The sequence below is a fragment of the Triticum aestivum genome, chromosome 2B, assembly GCF_018294505.1.
Source record: "Triticum aestivum cultivar Chinese Spring chromosome 2B, IWGSC CS RefSeq v2.1, whole genome shotgun sequence".
NCBI lineage: Eukaryota > Viridiplantae > Streptophyta > Magnoliopsida > Poales > Poaceae > Triticum > Triticum aestivum.
Window position 1 is genome coordinate 668,954,311 of NC_057798.1, and position 26,986 is coordinate 668,981,296.

Sequence of the window (26,986 nt, forward strand, 5' to 3'; positions counted from 1 at the left end):
AGGTATCCGACCTCCCTAAGCTTAGTAATGTCCTCCTCGTGGATCGAGGAGGCCACCCACCGGCCTTTTGCGTCGGATCCGGACATACTGGAGGATCTGGGGTGCTGGAGCTTAGATTTTGAGTGTTGGAGCTCGAGGTGCGAGAAGGAGCATGGGAGGTGGAAAAGAGGCGTAGGCCTCGGCCCCTTTATAAAGGGGGTGAATATCAAGAGTCCTCAGCGTGACCGCTTGAGACTTATCTAAAATACACAGAGTCATACCAACGGTCGCCATGGGGTCACACATGCCCATATTGATGAAAGATCCCGTAATAAGAGGAACACGATCTCCGCTTTGACTGGACATACCAATAAAACCACCTTGCAACACGAGTCGAGGTGGGGCAGGAGACGCCGGTTCGTGTTGGACCAGGCCACGATGCAAGGGCACGACGTACAAAGATTGCCAGCAGAATAGATTTATGCTATGTTCCCTACAATGGTGTGTGAAGATCATCATGCAGAACCGGACACTATTCGTCCACTACAAAAAAAAATACATTTCCGTGATGATACGTGTTTGTCACAGTAGGTCGCGTTTTTTGTAATGCATGTACATCCATGACAAATTTATGACAGAATCAAGATAGTCATACCTGTGCTGTCATAGAAGTGTTCCATGACATTACCAAAATTATCATCACAGAAGTGTCCACTTCCATGACGATAAATCGCGCATCACAGAAGTGCTTTCGTCAAGGGTGACCGACACGTGGCATCCACCGTAACGGAACGCCGTTAAGCTATCGGGTCGGGTTTTGGATTCGATAACCCGTTAATAGCCGCTCAGTGGGGATTTTCCACATGTAAAATCGTTACTTACGGCCCGTTACTGTAATTTTCTGCTTGTGGGCCAAATTCAGTCCTTGGTTACAGTCGGCCCGTTTGTGGTTTGTTAATACATTGGGCCATTTTCATAGCATCATAAAATACAGCCTATTAACGATGTCATGTTATGGTCGGCCCATGAACGGACGATTCCAACTCTAGCCCATTTACGGCCATAATGCGGCCTATTATTGGCCCATGTTTGGCCAATCGATCATACGGCCCGTATAAGGCCCATTGATGATAGGGCCCATAGAAGGCCCATTATTTCTACGGCCCGTAGAAGGCCCAATGTTTCTACGGCCCGTAGAAGGCCTACTGTTTCTACGGCCCGTAGAAGGCCCACTGTTTCTACGGCCCGTAGGAGGCCAAGTGTCACTACAGTAAATATTAGCCCATGGTTATTGTGGCCTAGTTTAAAAAAATAGGTTATTCGAGCCACTAGAAAACCGCGGAAAAAGAATTGCACTGACTACAAGCAAACAAATAAACAAGACAACAAGGAAATAAATAAGGAAGAAACTTATGCTAGGATATCACGGCTATTACACATATTACATCCACTAGGCATCAAAGTTCACCACCAGTGCAAATATAGGGAACACAGTAGCATATAAATGCCAGAGCAAAACAAGTCCAGAACTGAAACCACTTTAGAAGAGTTCAAGAAAAAATATCCTAGGTACCCATAATGCTAGCAAGATGCTTAGCAAGCTTATTAACTTTCTCTTGTTTGGCGCTTAAATCCTCCAGCGCTTGCTGTTGCACAAGAAAGTACGCATCTGAATTCTGCAGGGACTTCCTCAGTCCTTCGGCTTCTTGCCGCAGCACAGATGACTGATGCCTTTCAGCTTGTAGCTGAGACTAAAGAAGCCAAAGTGATTCAGGTAGCGAGTTCGAAGAGCTTGTGCCAGCGGTACTGGCCAGTAACTCGAACACTACATCAACGCGGGATTGTGGGGTTTTCTCACTGTCTACAAGATCGTTTTTATCACCTTTCTTGCAGACCAACAGGGTTGTCTCACTATCTTGAACCTTATCTGCATTACTTTCTCTACCATTGCATAGTGGGGTGCTCTTCTCCAATATTCTGTTTGCATACTACAAGAGAAACAAGCAGACACATCACAGGTTTAGCTTGTAGTATACCAAACTCATTTTGGTAAACCGGTTCAGTAGTAAGGTGGACAGGATAACAGCATGAAACAAACATATATCTATGTACTATGGTCACTGTATTGTCCATATCATTCTAGTTTATGTTCCCTACTCAAGATAGAGACACAGTTGAACTCATATATTTTTAAGACACAGCAGCATAGACAGAATATAAGTGTGAGGAACTACACAACATTGGCAGCACTTGTAATGTGCATCATATGAGAACATAATTGTTTATACAACTTAAACTGAAATCAACATAGAGCAAGAAGTTAGAACAGCAATCCAGTTAAAGAAATAGGTTTAAAACATACCTATTGCACCATTGGAGTTTCAATTGGATCCTTCAAATTCGGAAGTAGTTGGTATGAGTAAATATAGTGATGCAACAGCAAAGGAGTATGGACCATAGCTATGGAATCTGACCTGAGAACAGTTGCTCTTCTGCTTTAAACGTGGAGTTTGGGTTAGCTATGGTGGTCTTCGTGCTTTGGGCACTGCAGTAGCTTTACAAACTGTTTGTGTGGGGGTACTCTGTGGTGGACATGGTGATTTGTCAACTATAAGTGGGTTACTATCCACTGGAGTTGCGGTTAGATGGGTCGTAGCTGGTTCTCTGCCCAACGGTGTAAGTGTGCAATCTGGAAGAGTCTCGATTATGTGTGGTGGGGCTAGTTTCTGGGCCGGTAAAATCATGGTTCTATCTACATCGACGGGTAGCACTGTCTTTTGTGAAGAACGGGTTTTTGCTCCCTTAGATACTGCCATCACCCCCTCCAATTCAAATGGCTGATAAAAAAGAAACGAAATTGAATGTACATACATTGTATGATAGACAGATGTGGTAATTCACATATATGTTCTCTAACCAAACAGGACAGCATGACACAATTTCACATATATGATGCCTAACTAAATAGGATAGCATGACACAGTTTCAGATATATGATGGATAACTTAACAGGATATAATGGCATAATTCAACATATGATGAGTACTTAAACAGGATGACATGACAAAACTATATGATGTCTTTCTAAAATAGGTTGGGATGAAATAATTCACATACATGTTGTCTAAGTATACAGGATGGCATGATATAATTGACATAATTGATTCATATACTAAGCAGCTGGCACTCGCATGTATGATCTTTAAGCTAAGCAGATAGAATTCAATATTGTGCATATGATGTCTAAACTAAGCAATGCAAGACACCATATGCATCATATGAGAAATATAAACATTGCATCTTAGAGCATACACCTCAGGTGGGATATAGGACTGGTCATCTGTCTCTGAATCCTCCTCTGAGGAGCTCCCTGTAACAATCGAGATATATGCTTCAACAGGTACCATTGCCTGCTCTGAAGACCTTGTTTTCACTCCAGATTTTTCCATAACCAGCTCAAATGGCTGATACACATGAAGAGTAGTTCAATATACATAGATTGTCGACAAATGGAATACGTAATGAAAAAAAGATGGCATGAGATAATTCACATATATGATGCCTGGCTCCATGGCAGTGCATAATTCACATATATGATAACTGGCTGAAAAACATGGCATTGCATAATTCACATATCTGATATAGAAAGCAAACAGGAGGCATTCACACAAAGCATGTCTAATCTAAGCAGATGGGATGGCAATGCAAGACACCATATGCATGATATGAGCAATATAACCCAGCCATGTTAGAGCATGCACCTCGGGGGGGGGGGGGGAATACGACTGTCATCTCTCTCTGAATCCTCCTCTGAGGAGCTATCTGTAACCAGCAAGAAATCTGCATCGACAGGTAGCACTGACTGCTCAGAAGACCTTGTTTTCACTCCAGATTTTCCCATGACCGACTCAAATGGCTGATGCACAGGAAGAGTAGATGAATGTATAAACATTGCTGACAAATGGAACACATTATGGAAAAAAATATGGCATGATACAATTCACATATACGATGACTGGCTAAACAGGATGGCATTGCATGATTCACGTATATGATGTCTGGCTAAATAAGATGGCATTGCATAATTCCCATATACTCCCTCCGTTCCTAAATATTTGTCTTTTTAGAGATTTCAAATGGACTACCACATACGGATGTATACAGACATATTTTAGAGTGTAGATTCACTCATTTTGTTTCGTATGTAGTCACTTGTTGAAATCTCTAACAAGACAAATATTTAGGAATGGTGGGAGTATGATATAGAAACCAAACAGGTGGCATTCACATAACGAAAATCTAAACTAAGCTGATGAAATACAAGATGTATAATGTAAGCAATGCAAGGCGCCATATGCATGATATGACCAACATCAGCATGCCAGGTTAGAGCAAACACCTCAGGTGGTAAACAGGCATGGTCGGCTCCTTTTGAATCTCGATCTGAACAGTTATCTTCCTCTGGAATACAATCTGGAAATGCAGGAGAGGGGGGGGGCACTTCTCCCACCATAGAGCAGCATCTGCATGACATTATATTCGCACGCAACGGTCTTCTCTTTTTCTCTACATGTTCAGTACGATTGTGTACAATATCTGACATGCATAATAAAAAAATAGTTAGATTTTGTAAGGCCTAAGGGGTGCATGCAAAAATCAAGACTGATGGTAGCAAACGAGTGGATGAATCCAAAACTAATGATAGCAGGTAGATTATAGCTTCAGTTTAAAAAGATAGACAATGGATCATCTATTGTTTGTTGCCCACCCAACATGAACCACATAGAAGACCCCAGATGAACCAGATAGTAGACAAATACTATTCGTTGCTGGCTCGATATGAGACCCATGGGCAATTCAAAACTCAAGATTGAACGATAAAGTAGCAGGTAATAATAACTGATGTATAACGTAAGCAAACACGAAAGACTGCGACCTCTCTTCCGGAACTGTCTAGTCCTCGGGTTCATCTGCTCAGTCGATGATGGTAATGCAGTTAGCGTGGCTGCCGACAACGGGCAAGATGATCTGAGGCAGCGAAAGAAAGTCTGCAGGGGGGCTCTCTGCTGCAGTGAACGCTTCTGTCAATGGTGCACCTCAGGTGGGGTGGATGACGGCACGGCAGGAGCAGGACATAACACACAGAGTTTTCATTGACGCTAATCTGAAAATGAAGTAAATCTGTAAGGGCTCCTTAGAATTGGAGGATTCTATAAACGCAGGGACTGGGAAAACACAGGAATAGGATAGGAATGCACGTGCAAAATAGAGCATTTGGAAACATAGGATTTCAGTCAACCTGGGTGTTTGGCTCACATGAATTGGAAGAACAGAGGAATGGAGAAACAAAGTGATGCGACAAGTGTACAACCTCTTTGGCATAGCCTTGTGGACCTCAGCATCATTGGGTTGGACGTGGAGGATGGTGATGATGCTGGTGTGACTGTCGGAGGAGGGGAAGAAGATCCGAGGCCTCTGGAAACGGCGCCGACGGTACTGCTCCGTTGTGATGGACGGTTCCGTCGTTGGAGCAGCTCCGCTAAGGTGTACGGCGACGAGGCTGAAGCATGACAAGGCAGACAACTTTAATCTGAAGTGGGACCCTAATATCATCTGCAATAGATGATGTAAAATACATCACCAAAAAGTGCTATATGTAAACCGCATCAGCCGCGCCACGGCCGCTCCGACAGATGTTGTAAGTACTGTTCACTCTAAACTTAACTGAAGAAAATGAACTTCACAGTCGAAACTGAATTTTACTGTCGAAACTGATTGAACTAGTAACAGAGCATTGCAATAGATGTTTAGGGCGTTTGAGCACTAGTAGCAGAGAAGCAGTGATCTAAATCAGCAGACGCTCGAGCAGGGAATGCACTAACAGAGAGCAAGTCGTGCAGTAGCACCGCGAGCGAGTGCTAAAGCAGCAACTCCTGTAGCTGCCGGTAGTCGTGCAGCGACAGCAGCAGCAGTGCAAGCAAGAGCAAGAGCAGAGCAGCAGCACGAATGAAAGCAGGAGCAGTGCAGCAGCGTGACCGACAACAAGAACAGAGCCACAGCGCGAGCGAGAGCCGGAGCAGCTGCAGCTAGTGCCGTTGTGGAAGTCGCCACCGAGGAAGCAACGACATGGGGAAGAGACGCCGTGGATGATGTGGCCGGCGACGGTGCCGTCGATGGAGACGCCATGTCTGCTCGGTATCGAGCACCGGCAGCCCCGTGAGATCGAATAAAAGATAAAATGCAGCGGTGGGTGCAGAACCTCCTTGGTGGCGCCGAGTTGGCCTTGACTTCATCGGAGGAATTGGTGAGGGTGCTACGGTTCCGGTGGGGCAGGTCAAGACGACGCTATGGGGATTGAGGTGGCGCGATAGACGAGGTGAACGTCGGGGCAGCTCCTTGGAGGTGGAGGACGAGGCGGGTGATCCGGCGGGACGACGAGATCGACAACGGATCCTCATCTGGTGCGATGGATGAGGGATGGTGAGCTGTTGCGGTGGATGACATAGTCGGGGAAGAGTCTCTGGCTGGTTGGCGGTCGGGAGGCTGACGGAGGAGCGTGGGGTTTCGCGGGTTTTGGCAGCCTCGGTGTACGAATGGGGGGAGGGGGGCGAAGGGGGAGGTGGGAGCCAAGCTTAGGGACGCGCTTGTCCGAAATGTAGGGTAAGTTACCAGCGTACCCCCACCAGTTTTTGACACCGCGACGTGGAGCTTCATTTCCGGCTGAGGGGTAGAAGGGCGATTTCATGTGTCTGGGCTGCGGGAGCGATTTCGGATGAGGAGGGAGTTCTCGCACGCGTCCAAATTTCGGGATAACAAGGCGCGGCGCGGGTTGAAGAAGCGGGAGTTTCAAAGCAGGTGAGACAAAAGATACTCGAGCTTGAAAATTTCAGGATAACAAGGTGCGGATTCCTTGTTCGACAGAACAAACTTAACGTGTAAAAAAATCATACAAGACACAAGAGAGTCATGTCCCCTTTTACTATATTGCTATAGATGCCATTGAAAAAACTACAAGAAAAATGTAAAAAAAAATCGGGAGAACATGATTACCCTGCACAGTACCAAATCGATTCGCACTTCCCTCAACAACAACAAAAAACAAATCAATTCCCACCAAAGAAAGAGTAATGTCCCTTTTTATATGATTACAGATGCCATGATCTCGAATTTCAATTTTTGAATCCACGTTATGTTGAATTTGAATATATCATTAGGTGACCTTGCGGTTTATAATTGATGTAGTCATACATTTTGATCTTCCATCATATATGAACATTTTACTCCACAATGTGAACATATATATTGTCATCTACCATATGGACTAAATTTGAATCAATTTTCCTTATTTGAATACGATTGTTGTCAAGTTATACAATAATTTGAATATTATCTTGATAACAAAAAGACATGCATATAGCAGTAATCATATTTCACTATGAACTACATGTACCATACACTCTCCAATTCAAATATCTGTATCCATTTTATGTTGAATTCAAATCATAGTACATTATTGGTCTAGGTAGCGAGATGTTCGGGATAATCTAAACCCTATTTTCATACGTATAATTTTTGGCTGAATTGGGACAAGTTTTGGTATAAGCCTCTTGCAAAACCGGAGATTCTCTCAACAAGCCTCATGGTTCCGAGAGGGAACGTGTCACCTTTGTGTGCGAAACAATATACACTGCCTCCCCCCTGATTTTATTTACAGAGGCAACATAGAACTATATGAGTGCCCTGTTAAATTTTGGAATTATTTCGGGTTCATTTGGCCTTTTTATACATTAATTGAGTTTCTAGACTTTTAATGTGCATAATCTAAATATGAATTGCATGCACATGCTCGGGTGCACCAAAGTGGGTTGAAAAATCACATGTGTGTCCTTGGTTGAATTTCTAGGTCCCATGGAAGAAATGAGAATGAAATTCAAACATCTGGGCGTCATGACTCTGCCGAGAACATCGAGAAACTTAGATTTTAAATTCATGTAATGAAACTTGGCATGGTGTCATGTCATGTCACTAACATGTTGTGGTAAAAAATTGGGCCGATTTGGAAGCTCGTGGTTCTAAGAGGGAACGTGCCCCCCCCCCCCCCCCCCCGCCCTTGAGTTTCTTAACAAAGGCCATAGAACTACATTAGTGCCATGTTAAATTTTGGAATTATTCTGGGTTTGTTTGTCGTTTTTTATACATTAATTGAGTTTCTAGTCATTTAATGTGCATAAGTCAAATTTGAACTACAAGCACATGCTCTCGTGCACCAAAGTTGGTTGAAAAATCGCATTTGTGTCCTCGGGTGAATTTCTAGGTCCCATGCAAGAAATGAGAATAAAATTAAAAAATCTGGGCATCATGGCTCGGCCGAGAACATTGAGAAACTTGGTTTTAAAATTCTTGTAAATCCAAAACACATCTGAAAATCATGAAACTTGGCATGGATGTCATGTCATGGTACTACCATGTTGTGGTAAAAAAATGGTCGAATAGGAACAGATTTTGGTATAAGCTTCTTGCAAACCGAAGCTTCTCTCAAGAAGGCTCGTGGTTCTGAGAGGGAACGTGTCACAGTTGAGTGCGAAACAATATACATTGTCCCCCTTGAGTTTATTTACAAAGGCAACATAGAACTACATGAGTGCCCTGTTAAATTTTGGAATTATTCTGGCTTTGTTTGGCCTTATTTACACATTAATTGAGTTTTTGGTCATTTAATGTGCATAATTCAAATTTGAACTACAAGCACGTGCTCCCGTGCACCAAAGTTGGTTGAAAATCACATTTGTGTCCTCGGGTGAATTTCTACTCCCATGCAAAAAAATGAGAATAAGATTCAAACATCTGGGCATCGTGGCTCGGTCAAGAACATTGAGAAACTTGGTTTTAAAATCATGAAACTTGGCATGGTGTCATGTCATGGTAGTACCATGTCGTGGTAAAAAAAAATTGGCCGAATAGGAACAAATTTTGTTATAAGCTTCTTGCAAATCGGAGCTTCTCTCAAGAAGGCTCGTGGTTCTGGGAGGGAACGTGTCACCTTTGTGTGCATAATTCAAATTTGAAATACAAGCACATGTTCCAGTGCACCAAAGTTGGTTGAAAAATCACATGTGTGTCCTCGGGTAAATTTCTAGGTTCCATGCAAGAAATGGGAATGAAATTCAAAATTCTGGGCGTCGTGGCTAGGTTGGAAACATTGAGAAACTTAGTTTTTTAATTCCTATAAATCCAAAACACGCATGAAAATAATGAAACTTGATTTGGTGCCATGACATGGCACCAACATGATGTGGTAAATTTGTAGTCCGATTTGCGAAGGCGCACACATTAACAATCAACAAAGTCATTTTGGAACAAGTGTTGTCACGTTACAATCGGAAACACAAGTATTATTGAAACCATGGGCGTTCTACTTACTAGTACCATTTACGTGCCGCCACGCGTCCCCATTTTTTATTAGCTAGGAGGCGCCGTGTAGGGTAGCTATTTGAGTACGAGAGGCGTGCGATCAGACCCTTGCGCGTGCTTATCCGGAGGAGAGCCCTTTGACCTCCATCTGTCGTGCACCTCTCTCCCAAGGTCTCCATTAATGGCACCCAAGCCTCTGTTTAATGTCATGGCTATGTCTCACTCGACTGAGATTTAAGAGAGAAAAAAGAAAATCTGACAGCACGGATCTTGATGTAAGATCCGACGGACCTATATAGCATCTACTGCGACTTATAGCAAGACTGATGAATATATAAGGACGATTTTTTTATAAAAGAAGGGCTTGCCCCTTCCGATTTTCATTACTGAAAACCACCACAATTCACAAGAAGTTCAGCACAACTCCAGCCTAACATGAAGGACTAAAAGCTACTCCCTCCGTCCCATAATATAAGACGCTTTTTGACACTAGTATAGTGTCAAAAAACGTCTTACATTATGAGACGGAGGGAGTACCAGATTGAAATCGCAACATCCCAAGAGGCCAACAAAGGCCAAACATCCGTGCTAGAACCCAACATTTCACAACCGATGACACAATCCACATCCTAAACCGATTATTACATCAAAATATACCAGGAAACTAAAGGAAGCCCAGCAACAACTAGAAGAACAACAACGCCAGGGTCGCCACAGTAAGAGTTTTCTTCATTCCAGCCTTGCAACATTGATCTTCCACAGAAAGATAAGGATGATTAGTTGTCTTACATAATTAGAAAGATAATTAAAAAAGCCACATGCGGCTACGCCCGAAATACATAAGGGCAAAAGAAGAAGGAAGACAAGGATCTGGCTCGCTGATCTCTACTTTCTTGATGCGTTGCTACAGGCCGCGGGAACTAGTCTCCGCGGCGAGCGGCGATGAGCTCTTTTGTGTCCTCAAGACGCTGCTTGAGAATATCCACGGATTCCTCCACCAGCCTTTGGCGCTCGTTGCGGAGCATGTCATTCTCGTCCATAAGTTTCTTGATGATGACGCCGGTCCTCTTCAACAAGGCACTAGTCACCTCCTGCTGGTCTGCACTTCGGACGATTTTTTTCCTCAGCAGGTCGCACTCTGCCCGGAGCCTCTCATTGCCCTCCCTTAGTTGTCGGATGACGTCAGTAGCCTGTTCAAACGAGGCTTTCACGTCATCCTACAACCTCGCCAAGCCAGAGATCTGATCCATCTGGCTATGGACGATCGCATGCATGCGCCTGTAACGGTCGCCGCCTTCCCGCGAGAAATTTTCCTAGGCCGCCGCAGCGTGGAGGGACATCTCTGTTGCATTCGTGGCGCGGCGGGACATCTTTGTTGCTTCCGCGGCGCGGCTGGACCAGTCTGTTGCATCGACGGCGCGGCAGGACCTCCGTGTTGCTTCAGCGGTGCGGCGGGACCTCTGTGCTGCTACTTCCGCGCGGCGGGACATGTCGGCTGCTCTCGCAGCGAGGCGGGACATCTCTCATGCTTCCACTTCCATGCTCGCCTCTCCCTGCAGGCAATCTCTTGACCCAGAACTCACGTTGGCCATGGCAGACGCAGGGGAAGGATGCTGAATGACTTGTTTGTTTTTGTGGATGAGGAGTTGAGGAGGAATGTTCAGTCATCTTGGCATACTAGTATTTATAACCAAGTACTAATACGCTCCTAAGTGGGAAACCGTTTAGGTTGTGATCAGTGTGAACAGGTTTGGAATTCAATATAGCATGGTACTAATACGCTCCTAAGTGGGAAACCGTTTAGGTTGTGATCGGTTTGAATAGGTCTGCAATATAGCGTGGAGTAATTTGGAATGTGACAAGACGCAAGCTCAAAATTTATAAATACCCGCGTGGCGAGCTCTAGGCTAGTCCATTTTTCAGACACGTTGAACCTATCTCTCGGGACTTCTCGCACGCACCATCGTGCCACCCACAAAAACTTTTTCTTTTGAACAATCAAAGACAGTAGGAGAGGATCCTACTGACATATATTAATCAGGAACAGTTACATGGGGGGGGGGGGTTCATAAGCAATTGCTCATGATTCCTAGGATCAAAGTCACCACATACCAGATGGGTGTGGGGGTTTTGATCTTAGGAAAGAAGATGAAGTGAGATGAGAGTTACAATGTAGTGTCTAGAAACAAAGAAATGAACTCAGCCAAGGAGGGCTTAACCCTATGGCATAGAAGGGCTAGGTCAACTTTAAAGCGCTCTCTCCATGAGGCAAGGGTGTGTGGGACCCCCCTAAATATTAGGCCATTGCGTTCCTTCCAAATGCTCCAAGCAGACAACATGAAGATTTCCATGAACATGTGTGTTTGCCAGGCACGACGCTCTTCATGGATAAGAGCGAGTCTGTTGCCAACATTGGACCATGTGATGCCTAGAGTATCCCAACATTGTTGACTGAAAGGGCACCTGAAGAATAAGTGCTCAACCATTTGTTCCTCTTGCTGGGTACATAAAGAAGAGTTGGCATCATCTCCCACATGATGATGCCTTCTCTTCAGCATGTTTCTAGTGTGAACTCTGTCGGCCAGGAGTAGCCAGGTGAAGGTCTTTATTTTCATCGTGCATTTGGATTTCTAGATCCAAGAGAAGGCATCATCAGCTATGACATTTCGAAAGAAGAACTTATAGTACTTTGCCGAGGTATAGTGTGTTCCCCATGTGTAGGTCCAAACATCCGTTGTGGCGACGTCAGGCTCCATGTCAGCACTAAATTCCTGAAGGTGTCGGAGTTCTTCTCGCGCTTCAACAGAGAGGGGAAGATGAAAACCAGACTGCACGTTATTGATTGCCAGAAAGCTTGCAACTGATGCATCCTCCAATTTAGTGAAGGAAAAGGCCCTAGGGAATGCATCTTGAGTTATGTATTCCTTCCATAAATCCTTCCAAAAAGGGCAGTTTTCCCATCGCCAATATGCACCGAAGATATCCCGCGATATATGTCAGACAGGTTCATGACGTCGCGCCACCAGAAGGAGCCGCATGGCTCTGTGGCATGCGTGACTTTGTTATTGTAGTATGTTGCCCAAATCAAGTTAACCCAGGGGACATCTTTTCTGTTGTAGAACTTGTGAAGAAACTTCAGCAGGAGAGCAATGTTCTGTGTTTTGATGTTGATGATGCCAAGACCACCATGGGTTTTAGTATAGTACTCCCTCCGTTCCCAAATATAAGTCTTTCTAAAGATTCCAGCAAGTAAATAAATGTAGGTCGACGAATTCTGGATATATGTGCATATTTATATCTAGCTATTGTACTTGTTGGCTATAAACTTGACTATATGTGACATGGCAACATCATATAGCCAGCAGCTGGCTATATTATTAACCATGCTCTTAGAGAGTAGAAGAGAGAAACGAGGGAGGAGGGCTAGCTATAGCACGGACGCTGTTGTCAGATGGGACTCGTGTTTATAGAATAGGAGTACTGAGCACTCGTGCCTCTTTTTTTAGAGGGAAAAATTAGTCGTATGTCTAGTACCACTAGTTGGGTGCGTGCGACCTATAGCTGTCATCACTTTAGGTCTACTTTTCGAACCGCGGCTACGCTTCACAGTACATATTTTTCACGCATTTATCCTCCTATATGTACTCCTAGGCTATTTCCACGTGCTCCCATTCGCCGACATGTGGGACATAGAGCATCTGGGTCGTAGTGCATGCACGACTCGGAGCATATGCCGGGGTACTTCACATTTCAGACCTCACGAATTACATGCAAACCCCCCATAGAAGAATAAATAAATCAATTAATTACTACATGAAACCGGATTATTTTCATGGAAACCGGAGCACGTTCATTAAATTTTGGACATAACACGTTTATAAAAAATGACTGAACCTAAACCAGTCTAAGGGCCTCTTTGATTTTTCCCGAAAAAAGGGCCTCTTTGATTCGCAGGATACTGAAAACACTGGAATTGGGAAAGTATGATGGCGATGAACCGAGAAGAGGAGAACTCTAACTCAGTTAGAGGTTAGAGTTAGATTCTAACCCTGAACTAACTCTAAACCAAAGAGGTGTATGGATGGCAGGGTTATATTGACAATAAATGCTCTATCTCAATCATTTGACTACTTTGGACCCTATTTTTAGTCAGACTAAAATAAGTCCCTTGGATCCAAGCACCCTCTTGGTGTGGCCGGCTCTTCTGTGGCCTCCTCCCGCTCACAATTGACATAAATGAACCATCTATACAATCAAGCATGCAAAACATGATAATTTTTACTTTGTCCATACAAATGAGATATCCCACTTAAACATACAAGTCGTCAATCAAGCTTCACAAAATAAGAAAACACTTCATGAAACAAAGAATGAGCTAACTCATCACGAAGTTGTTCACGATAGGGAGGGAGCCCGGAGCCACTCACGCACCGAGGGAGGACCTCGCCGTCGTTGCTTTGGAGGAAGGCTCTGTAGAGCCCAAGCCCCGGGAACCCCTCCGACACCGGCCCTTGCGAGTTGAGGTCGACACCGGCATGGGTAGCAGGGCCGCTTGCCTCCGACTAGGAACTTAATCTTTAGGCCTCTATAAATAATGCAAGCCTGTAACTAAAATACCTAGAAAGGTGAACTGATTCTTTGGGCCTCTAGAAATAATGCAAGCCTAAAACTGAAATACCTAGAAAGGTGAACTGAATCTTTGGGCCTCTAGAAATAATGCAAGCCTGAAACTTAAATACCTAGAAAGGTGAACTGAATCTTTGGGCCTCTAGAAATAATGCAAGCCTGAAACTGAAATACGTAGAAAGGTGAATTGAATCTTTGGGCCTCTAGAAATAATGCAAGACTGAAAATGAAATACCTAGAAAGGTGAACTGAATCTTTGGGCCTCTAGAAACAATGCAAGCCTGAAATTGATATACCAAGAAAGGTGAACTGAATCTTTGGGCCTCTACAAATAATGCAAGCCTGAAATTGAAATACCTAGAAAGGTGACCTGAATCTTTGGGCCTCTCGAAAGTTTTATTACCTCCTCAAGCAGCATCAAACAATTCCATGCGTGCACCACAAATCTATAGCAAGTTTGATCAGGATCTACTTTTCCAAATCAGAATTAGCACTAGAGCAAGCAAGATCAATGATATGGCCGTGAGACAGAGAAGGAACGAACAAACTCACCCCTCTCGCGACCTCTCTGGTAGATGCGCCGCACACGACAGAGGGAGAAAAACGACTGGTGAAGGGGGAGTGGGGCGACCTTCGCAGGTCTGAGGGAGAGGGCGGCCGGAGTAGGGCGGCGGAGGCCGGAAGGAGAGGGCGGCCGGAGGAGAGAGAGGGCGAGCGGCGCTTGGGCGGGCGGCCCTATGGGGAACAGAGAGGAGTCGTGCAAGAGGGGGGGAGCGATCTGGTGCGGGCAGGTGAGATTTTTTTAGTTCTCTTTTAGTGGGCCCAGGATAACTAACCAAATTAGAACCTCTCCACCGGGCTAGTTTTTTTAGCTGGGTTAGAGCAAACTAGCTCAAACTAACCACTCTTGTTTCGATAATTTGAGGCTATTTTAACCCAAACTAGCTCTAACTCAGGGATCCAAACAAAGAGGAGTGTTACTGTACATGCTACAGTGTGTACCGTAGCACATTGTTTTTTATGGCCATATCACCACATTATTGTTTTCTACTGCTGGTTCACTGGGCTACCGTGGTTTGCACGGCTGGTTCACTGGGCTGCCGTGGTTCGCACTCCTCCGACCTGAGTAGTACTCCCTCCATTCCTAAATATAAGTCTTCGTAGATATTTCACTGTGGACCACATACGGATGTATATAGATGCATTTTATGTGTAGATTGTCACATCCCTAGTCCTAGTATGCAGTAGGCTAGCCCTTCATGTGTGCATCATGTTTAACTTTCAAATAAATTTGAAATGGGGATTGTTCAAACCTTAGCACCAGATCAAATCAACTAGGTTCAAATAAAAATATTCTCAATGAACCCAAAATGCTCTTCAGAAAAGTTCATTATTTTTGGATTGGTCTAGAACCTCTCCCAAAAATGGTGCATGTTTTTCTAGGCCATTCTGGATTATTGAATTAAATCATATAGTATTTGATTTTGGGCATTTAAATACTATTAAATATTTTAAATGCTCAAATAATCATAAACTAAAATGTTTACTGTTGGATATATTCTAAACAGTAGCCATGATTAGTTTCATGATTTTTGGAAGTGTCTAAGTATTTTTAATAAAGCCCTAAAACTGCAGAAAAATAGAAAACAGAAAATAAAAGAGAGAGAGAGAGAAGGACTACCTGGCGCTCACCTGGCAGCCCACTTACCTGGCCTTCTACTGTAGCAGCCCAACCCACCACCGCAGTCATCCCTGTCACCTTCCTCCTCGGACAGTAGGACGCAGGCGCGTGGCCGGAGCGCGCGGGCACACGCCCAGGCCACCTCCTGCCTCTCTGCCTGTCTCCCCGTCGCCCTGAGGATGCCACGCACCCCCCTGGACCGCTCTCACTCTCTCCCGTGCTTTCTTCTCTCTTCTCTGGCTCTCTCACTCACGCGACCGAGAACCGCCATCGCCGCCGCTCGTCGTAGTCGTAGCCACCACCATCGTTCCACCCCACCAGAGTGACCAAAGGCTCCGCCTCGACGCCCCCAACCTCTCCATGGAGCTACGCAATGTCGGGAGCCCTGCATCGCCACCCACGCCGTCTTCCCCATCTCCGGCCGCCCGAGATCGCCGGCGCCCGCTCGCCACCTCCGACGTCTCCCCCGAGCCGCTGGGCCCTCCAATCGACCCCCTGTAAGCCCCGCCATCGTTCACCCCTACCCCCGTTCTCTTTTGCTCGCTCTGGCCGCCAATTCTATCAAGGCCGAAACCCACCGCCGCACGAGCTCGACGCCGGCGTCACTCCGGTGACCATTTGGTAGTGCACCAGCGTCCAACGAACTCGAGGCTGCACACAGAGCATGGCTAGCGCATTAGTTGGTTCGTTTGCACGCTGCAACACCAAACCCGCGCCTCACCCGAGCACCGGCCGCCGCCCAAACGCTCGCCGGCATCGTTCCCGGCCACCGCACGCTCAACCACCCGCACCGCTGGACGCGGAGCACTCCAAGCTCTCCGTAGATCCTAGTCGCGCACCAAACCGTCGCCGAACGGCGATTTCCGAAGCTCGCCGCCGTGTACTGTGGTCACCGGCGACTCATCGCCGGCGTATCTGACGTGGCATCGTCATTAGCTGCTAATGGCCGCGCTAATCACCCCCTTGAGCCACTACCAAGTGGGCCCATGTACCTGCTTAGGTTAGCCTAATCTCCCTGCTAGTTTAGCGCTAATCCCGTGGACCCCATGTGTCAGCTCTCACTTTGCCTAGTCAGCGTTGACCAGGCCCACCTGTCAGTGACCCTAACCAGCCGTTAGTCACTGACCAGTGGGTCCCATTGGTCAGGTTTGACCTGAGTCAACCTTGTTGACTGCTGACATCACGGTGACGTCACCCTGACGCAATAAAGCATTTTCTAGATTTAAGTTATTCAGGAAATTCCTGAAAATGCCCAAAACTTCGAAAATCCATAGAAATTAAACTGTAACTCCAAATGAAATAAATTATATATGAAAAATGATCAAAAAATCCAATCTATCCATCTATACTGGTTTCATGCATGTTAGAACTACTTATAGCTGTTGTTTAGCACAAATCGTTTAATGGCATTTAAATATCCACATATGGAGTTTGAATTTGAATCTTTGATTCAAACCAACTTCATTTAACCTGTTGCTAGTTGCATTAGCTCAAAACACAGCATATTGCCATGTCATGATCATGCATCATATTGTGCATTGCATTGATTGTGTTTTTACTTGTTTATCGGTGTTTGTCCCCTCTCAGTAGACGACGTTCCGACGATGAGTTCGATGACACCGATGAAGAACTATATTATCTTCAGAAGTGCCAGGCAAGCAAAACCACCTTGTTCATTCCGATAAAATCCCACTCCCTCGCTCCTGCTCTCTTTTACTGCATTAGGACAACCACGATTCATCTGTTACTTGCTACGGTAGTTGAAACCCTTTATCCTCTGCATGACCTGTCATTGCCACAGTAAATAGATGAAACCCACTAGCATGAGTTGGAGTTGTTTGAGCCCTGTTGTGCCTACTCATTCATGCTTGTTTGTCATGCCTGCTACTGCTTAGAGTTGAGTCAGGTCTGATTCATCGGGGATGAATTGGAATGTGGTGAACATGTCCTATTGTTGAGAGCTAAGTGTGTGAACACGATTTGGTAAAGGTAGCGGTGAGAGGCCATGTAGGAGTACATGGTGGGTTGTCTCATTGCAGACGTCCTCAGGAACTGAGTTCTGTGTTTGTGATCCATGAACAGCTACTACCACACATTGGGATCCTTAATTGACTCTCTCGACTTATTAATCAACTCGATCTCTGTCCAGGAGTTGCAACTAGTTTCTGGTGTTTGTAGGTAGTGTTAGTAGTCTACCAAGTGGCACCCCGTACAGGTGGGCTTGGGACAGACTAGGCACAGTGGCACGGTGTACCAAGCGTAGATCCACCCGTCGAGGTGGGCTTGGGAACCCTGCACACATCGTTTGGGGCCGTGAGCGACACCCCGGCCGGATCTCCTTGCGGATGGAACCCGAATAGGCGATAAACCTGGACGAGAGACTTGTGTGGTTAGTCAGGTCATGGCCGACACCCTCGCTGGGCTTCCGCTTGAAGGTTGCCGAGTACATTTCGTGTAAACGGCGGTAAGTGGTGAGAGCGTGTGTGAAGAAGTACACCCCTGCAGGGTTAACATTATCTATTCGAATAGCCATGTCCGCGGTAAAGGACTTCTGGGTTGCCTGTACAGTTCATAGATAACTTGAAGTGGATACTCTAAAATACGCAAGATAAGCGTGAGTGCTATGGATGGCGTTCTCGTAGGGAGACGGGAGTGGATCCATAATGGTGTATTGATATGGTGAATATGTGGACTCGGGTGCGCCACCTCAAAGAGTTACATTGCGGTCGTAGTTCAGGTTAGCCACCGAGTCAAAGCTGGCTTGCTGCAGTTACACCCCACCATCCCCTTTGTTGATAATGATGCATATGTAGTTAGATCTGATGTAAGTCTTGCTGGGTACATTTGTACTCACGTTCCTTAATTTATGTTTTTGCAGAGAGACTTCAGTCTCGCTAGTAGTACCGCGTGGACTTCGACGTTTAGCTTGTTACCTCAGCTACGATCTTGTGCCTCGGCAGGATCTGGTAGATAGTCAGGCTTCTCAGCCTTTTTCATTTGTAGATGTCTGTACTCAGACATCTTAAGCTTCCGCTTGTGTTTTGACTTGTATGCTCTGAGTGTTGGGTCATGAGACCCATGTTTGTAATATCTCACTCCTCGGAGCCTATTGAATAAAATACTTGAGTCATAGAGTCATGTTGTGATGCCATGTTGTATTTGCACATATCGAGCATATTGTGTGTATGTTATTGAAATGCTTGGTATGTGTGGGATCTGACTATCTAGTTGTTTATCCTTAGTAGCCTCTCTTACCGGGAAATGTCTCCTAGTGTTTCCACTGAGCCATGGTAGCTTGCTACTGCTCCGGAACACTTAGGCTGGCTGGCATGTGTCCTTCTTTGTTCCTGTGTCTGTCCCTTTGGGGAAATGTCACGCAATGAATACCGGAGTCCTGTTAGCCCGCTACAGCCCGGTTCACCGGAGTCCTGCTAGCCCAGTGCTACAGCCTGGATTCACTCGCTGATGACCGACACGTTCGATGCTGGGTCATGGATGCATGTCCCTGTAAGTTTGTGCCACTTTGGGTTTACGACTAGCCATGTCAGCCAGGGCTCCTTATCATATGGATGCTAGCGACACTATCATATACGTGTGCCAAAAGGCGCAAACGGTCCCGGGCAAAGGTAAGGCGACACCCGTGAGAATACCGTGCGTGAGGCCGCAAAGTGATATGAGGTGTTACATGCTAGATCAATGTGGCATTGAGTCGGGGTCCTGACAGCTTTGGTATCAGAGCTTGACTGCCTGTAGGATTACCAAGCCAAACTGGTCGAAGTTGTGTCTAGAAATGCTTTAGTTATGTAAGGGAATTCATTGTGGGATGGAACGTAAGGCTCTTTTTACTCCTTATACCTCATGGCCTTCTGATCTGAGTCATCCTCTTCTCTTCTACGGGGATTAAGAACTAGGCCTTATCATCTATCTATCAGGATGACGTGTTACTAATCCATAGACTTATAGAATTGTTAGTTTCAAATCTCAGTTCAGCTTTTACTACTTCCGTATGTTAACTGTTGATCTCCAAACCTTGATATTGTGCTTCTGAGTGGCTATACCACCATTTTTGAAGGATTTCTCAAATCTTTTCTGAGCATTTACATTCGTTATGCTGTCCGAGTCATCCCAGGTTTCTAAACAATCTGATGCATTTGCAAAATCCTTTCCCTCTGGTTTCGATGTTCCTTTATGCCAGCTCAATCACACTAATTGTTGAGTTGAGGTATTCTATTGCCTCGACATATATGTTGGAATTATTATTATGACCCTAGGTGTCTTAGGGGATCATCTAGTAGTCTAGCCATGTTTTGTATCCCAATGTGATGATTCTGGCCATCATTCCCGAAGGCATCCCGTGATGCCACTTAGTTAGTAGGCATTCTATTCCTGGGTTCTTGACCCAAGATCCACCCTACTTACTTCATGTTGATAGTGTTTGCTCGTCCCTTTAGCTTATTAGTAATCTTTGCGATAGTCCTCGAAGTTCGTGGTATTTCCTTCTTCCAAATACTATGAACCACTTCATGGCAGAAGTTTGTTGGATCAAAAGATCACAACAGGAGTGCCCTCGATGAGTTCTCCATCCTATATTGCAAGACTGCCAGTTCTACTTTTCTGCATGGGTTATCTGGAAGAAACTTGTTGAACTTGTTTCGACATACTAACCTATGCATCCACTACTCAGAAAACCGTATGTTCCTTTGAGTTGTCCCGCTTTAATTGTCTTCCGATCCTTGTCTATCAGTTGATAGTCAAGTTTATGTCGTGCATTCGTGTTCTTTGATGCCTATTATTCTTGTGTTCCATCAAGCCATTCTATCCCAGAATGACTAGGAGAAATGAACTCCAGTACCTCATCCCTATCTAGGATTGGGTCAAAGTAGTCATACTCCGCAGATCAAATACTAATCCAGTTTTTGTTCTGTTCTACTCTGAAGTATTACCCTCTTTATGTCAAGAAAGTCATAGGAATTACACATCATCTTATGAATTCTTGGTGCAGTGATACTTCTCGCCATAATTATTCATTTCTTGGCCCCCATGTTGTTGAACCGGAATGCCGACAAGTGAATCGTGATGTGTTAAATCAATACTCCTAGCAACCTTGTTGCTTGGTAGTTAAAGGACAATAATTTCATTCTTAGCGTGTTGGTTTTTGAATCATCATTCTAAGACTGATCGTGCTACCTAGTCCTTATTTCCGGTGCACTCCTTGATCAATGAGTTGGGATTGTGCCAATCCCTCGCTCTTGTGATCATATCGTATTGCCCTGAAAAGCAAGATTGTTCTCGAGCCTAATAGCATATCGGTGGTTCGTGATTTTTCGATTATCTTCTCGGAAGTATCACCAGGTTGTCACCTGACCGCTATGTTGAGATCGTGACCAAGTTGGTTTTCGAAACCACCCTTTCTCCAAGAATCCGTGTTGGATACCCTGAGCTAGTTGGATAAGCTAAACAACAACTTGGAGAGTTGGAAGATAAAAAAAACTTGTCTGACTCAGTTCATTTTAAGGGATATCTTTTGTGTGTGTGTTGAAGAAAGATGATATCTTCATCAATTGGTCCTCGTGATCAGTTGCTGGATCTATTGTCTTGTCCAACCTTTGATTTGGGCGTGAGCTATCCTCAAATCAAGTCAGAACCAACGATGCTCGTAATGTTGTCTTATTCGTGGTTGAACCCTCGGGCATACACCATTACATCTTTTGGTCTGACCAATGCTATCACCTTGTTCACCTAGTCGTGGAATTCCATCTTCATGGAAATCTCGATGATTTGTTGTTGATCCCATCAACATCATTTTATCTTCTCCAAGATCTTGTTGGACAATAAGTTAGTGTTGGAAACTTTTGAAAGCATTTTCTTCATGCTAGTTCATGAAGCATATGTTCGGATGAAAGAAGTGACTTCCTCTAGATCATGTGCATTTAATGCAAGTTGCCGCCGTGAGTTAGAGAAAGTTAGTTTTGCTTCCTCTGGAATCATCCCAAGTCAGTCATGCACACGTGCGAAGTATTCTGTGGTCTGGAGACTTGCAACCTTCATTCCATATGTGTCCCGAGCACACCAAGCCACTGATTGATTTGTTCAAGGAGAAGAACTTCCTTCATAAGAGCTAATCATATGACTTATGCAAGGACTTCGTTATCCACGGTGATGGTTCCCAACCAGAACTCGGTAGTGTTTTATTGTAAGACTACCACGTGGTCATGCTTGTCTAGGACATCGTGTTCACATGTGTGTAGCAGAACCAGCTCATGTTTTGGAGTTTGCTATTGTAGTTCATTCCCTGAGAATCTCGCAACGCCATCTCGTTGATTTGTGTTGCAAACTTTCATTTTTCTTTCTAGACTCGATGAGTCTGGACTGTTCTGACACCAACCAGATCTGAATCTCTGGCAGATATGATGGTTGGAGTATTTTTTTCCAAGAACTATAATATTGGTCCCTCTGTAACCGGTAAAGAGGATGTCGTGGCCAACACATCCAGCCGGAAGACTTATTACTGTAGTATCTTGATTGAAGAAGTTGGCCACCTCCCCATAAGGATTTCGCAGGATTTACCTCCGTAGTTATTCCTTATGGATTCTTGTGCTCCCGAAGTCCGACCTTTTACTTGATGGTCTATTTATCAAACCATATCTATAAATGGGTTGCGCTAGCACATCAAGGAGAACATTAGAAGCAGAGTGCTAAATGTCTCTCGGTCGATCGTCCAGATTTTGTTTCCTTGGAATTACTAACGTGAAATCTGAGAAGGTGTTATCTTCATTTGCATCTGCATCTTCCACCGGTATTCATCATGGTAGTATGATGTGCTGCCAGGATCCTCGCTTCAGAAATTGGTAAAACCTTGATGAATATGGAAATGCTCAAGTTCTTGAGGGCACGCACAAGCGCTAGGTGTTATCATCGGCACTAACTGGGATTGCTCTCAGTTTCCTCGGTTATGCTATAACCTTTCAAATAGTGGACTCACTCTCTACTGTTGGGCTTCTCCCCAGTTACTAAAATCATCCCTTGTGTTTTCTTCAACAAGGTAATCCACATCATCCGTTCTAATCCGGGTATGCCATTCTACCGAACCCCTCCAAATGATCGATTGTGATTTGCCTTAAGCTGGTATAAAGAGTTTCAATGATCTTTGAATCAAAGGTAATTTTTTTGCCACTTAAGGGGTGGTATATCTACGAGTCGCCTTCTCTAAGATGTTCCGTTATGGTATCATGGCATTTCAACTCCTCGCTACGTTGACAACCGTTCACCACCTCCTAAGTGTGGAATTGTTGTCAACCTAGTGAACCCTCGTCATCTGTTCCACTCCATCCCTCTAGATGTATGCTTCATGTCTTAGCTCGGGAGATGCTGCTATGTCTCATTCCGTGAGTTGATCCTGAGTTGTTCGACCTTCGAGAAGATCGATTCTTCTAGAGTTTTTCCTTTCCTCTTCTTGTCATGTTAGTTGGAGTTCTCAGAGGAAGACATCGAGACAAAGATGAGGATCAAATCAATGCTCTTATGAAGTGCACCCTGGATCGTGAAGATTATACTAGTTTGCGTTCCCCCTTCATCTTACCCTACGCTTGAATCTCGGGCCGAGATTCTTGTTTAGTGGGGGTGAGTTGTCACATCCCTAGTCCTGGTATGCAGTAGGCTAGCCCTTCATGTGTGCATCATGTTTAACTTTCAAATAAATTTGAAATGGGGATTGTTCAAACCCTAGCACCAGATCAAATCAACTAGGTTCAAATAAAAATATTCTCAATGAACCCAAAATGCTCTTCAGAAAAGTTCATTATTTTTGGATTTGTCTAGAACCTCTCCCAAAAATGGTGCATATTATTCTAGGCCATTCTGGATTATTGAATTAAATCATATAGTATTTGATTTTGGGCATTTAAATACTATAAAATATTTTAAATGCTCAAATAATCATAAACTAAAATGTTTACTCTTGGATATATTCTAAATAGTAGCTATGATTAGTTTCATGATTTTTGGAAGTGTCTAAGTATTTTTAATAAAGCCCTAAAACTGCAGAAAAATAGAAAACAGAAAATAAAAGAGAGAGAGAGAGAGAGAGAAGGACTACCTGGCGCTCACCTGGCAGCCCACTTACCCGGCCTTCTACTGTAGCAGCCCAGCCCACCACCGCAGCCATCCCTATCGTCTTCCTCCTCGGACAGTAGGACGCAGGCGCGTGGCCGGAGCGCGCGGGCACACGCCCAGGCCACCTCCTGCCTCTTTGCCTGTCTCCCCGTCGCCCTGAGGATGCCATGCACCCCCCTGGACCGCTCTCACTCTCTCCCGTGCTTTCTTCTCTCTTCTCTGGCTCTCTCACTCACGCGACCGAGAACCACCGTCGCCGCCGCTCGTCGCAGTCGTAGCCACCACCGTCGTTCCACCCCACCAGAGTGACCAAAGGCTCTGCCTCGACGCCCCCAACCTCTCCATGGAGCTACGCAACACCGGGAGCCCTGCATCGCCGCCCACGCCGTCTTCCCCATCTCCGGCCGCCCGAGATCGCCGGCGCCCGCTAGCCACCTCCGACGTCTCCCCCGAGCCGCTGGGCCCTCCAATCGACCCCCTGTAAGCCCCGCCATCGTTCACCCCTACCCCCGTTCTCTTTTGCTCGCTCTGGCCGCCAATTCCATCAAGGCCGAAACCCACCACCGCACGAGCTCGATGCCGGCATCACTCTGGTGACCATTTGGTAGCGCACCAGCGTCCAACGAACTCGAGGCTGCATACAGAGCATGGCTAGCGCGTTAGTTGGTTCGTTTGCGCGCTGCAACACCAGACCCGCAACTCACCCGAGCGCCGGCCGCCGCCCAAACGCTCGCCGGCGTCGTTCCCGGCCACCGCACGCTCAACCACCCGCACGGCTGGATGCGGAGCACTCCAAGCTCTCCGTAGAGCCTAGTCGCGCACCAAACCGTCGTCGAACGGCGATTTCCGAAGCTCGCCGCCGTGTACTGTGGTCACCGGCGACTCACCGCCGGCGTATCTGACGTGGTATCGTGATTAGCTGCTAATGGCCGCGCTAATCACCCCAATGAGCCACTGCCAAGTGGGCCCATGTACCTGCTTAGGTTAGCCTAATCTCCCTGCTAGTTTACCGCTAATCCCGTGGACCCCATGTGTCAGCTCTGACTTTTGCCTAGTCAGCGTTGACCAGGCCCACCTGTCAGTGACCCTAACCAACCGTTAGTCACTGACCAACGGGTCCCACTGGTCAGGTTTGACCTGAGTCAACCTTGTTGACTGCTGACATCACGGTGACGTCACCCTGACGCAATAAAGCATTTTCTGGATTTAAGTTATTCAGGAAATTCCAGAAAATGCCCAAAACTTCGAAAATCCATAAAAATTAAACCGTAACTCCAAATGAAATAAATTATATATGAAAAATGATCAAAAAATCCAATCTATCCATCTGTATTGGTTTCATGCATGTTAGAACAACTTATAGCTGCTGTTTAGCACAAATCATCTAATGGCATTTAAATATCCACATATGGAGTTTGAATTTGAATCTTTGATTCAAACCAACTTCATTTAACATGTTGCTAGTTGCATTAGCTCAAAACACATCATATTGCCATGTCATGATCATGCATCATATTGTGCATTGCATTGATTGTGTTTTTCCTTGTTTGTCGGTGTTTGTCCCCTCTCAGTAGACGACGTTCCGACGATGAGTTCGATGACACCGATGAAGAACTATATTATCTTCAGAAGTGCCAGGCAAGCAAAACCCCCTTGTTCGTTCCGATAAAATCCCACTCTCTCGCTCCTGCTCTCTTTTACTGCATTAGGACAACAACGATTCATCTGTTACTTGCTGTGGTAGTTGAACCCCTTTATCCTCTGCATGACCTGTCATTGCCACAGTAAATAGATGAAACCCACTAGCATGAGTAGGAGTTGTTTGAGCCCTGTTGTGCCTACTCATTCATGCTTCTTTGTCATGCCTGCTACTACTTAGAGTTGAGTCAGGTCTGATTCATCGGGGATGAATTGGAATGTGGTGAACATGTCCTACTGTTGAGAGCTAAGTGTGTGAACACGATTTGGTAAAGGTAGCGGTGAGAGGCCATGTAGGAGTACATGGTGGGTTGTCTCATTGCAGCCGTCCTCAGGAACTGAGTTATGTTTTTGTGATCCATGAACAGATACTACCACACATTGGGATCCTTAATTGACTCTCTCGACTTATTAATCAACTCGATCTCTGTCCAGGAGTTGCAACTAGTTTCTGGTGTTTGTAGGTAGTGTTAGTAGTCTACCAAGTGGCACCCAGTACAAGTGGGCTTGGGACAGACTAGGCACAGTGGCACGGTGTACCAAGCATAGATCCACCCGTCGAGGTGGGCTTGGGAACCCTACACACATCGTTTGGGGCCGTGAGCGACACCCCGGCCGGATCTCCTTGCGGATGGAACCCGAATAGGCGCTAAACCTGGACGAGAGACTTGTGTGGTTAGTCAGGTCGTGGCCGACACCCTCGCTGGGCTTCCGCTTGAAGGTTGCCAAGTACATGTCGTGTAAACGGCGGTAAGTGGTGAGAGCGTGTGTGAAGAAGTACACCCCTGCAGGGTTAACATTATCTATTCGAATAGCCGTGTCCGCGGTAAAGGACTTCTGGGTTGCCTGTACAGTTCATAGATAACTTGAAGTGGATAATCTAAAATACGCAAGATAAGCGTGAGTGCTATGGATGGCGTTCTCGTAGGGAGACAGGAGCGGATCCATAGTGGTGTATTGATATGGTGAATATGTGGACTCGGGTGCGCCACCTCAAAGAGTTACATTGCGGTCGTAGTTCAGGTTAGCCACCGAGTCAAAGCTGGCTTGCTGCAGTTAAACCCCACCATCCCCTTTGTTGATAATGATGCATATGTAGTTAGATCTGATGTAAGTCTTGCTGGGTACATTTGTACTCACGTTGCTTAATTTATGTTTTTGCATAGAGACTTCAGTCTCGCTAGTAGTACCGCGTGGACTTCGATGTTTAGCTTGTTACCTCAGCTACGATCTTGTGCCTCGGCAGGATCTGGTAGATAGTCAGGCTTCTCAGCCTTTTTCATTTGTAGATGTCTGTACTCAGACATGTTAAGCTTCCGCTTGTGTTTTGACTTGTATGCTCTGAGTGTTGGGTCATGAGACCCATGTTTGTAATATCTCGCTCCTCGGAGCCTATTGAATAAAATACTTGAGTCATAGAGTCATGTTGTGATGCCATGTTGTATTTGCACATATTGAGCATATTGTGTGTATGTTATT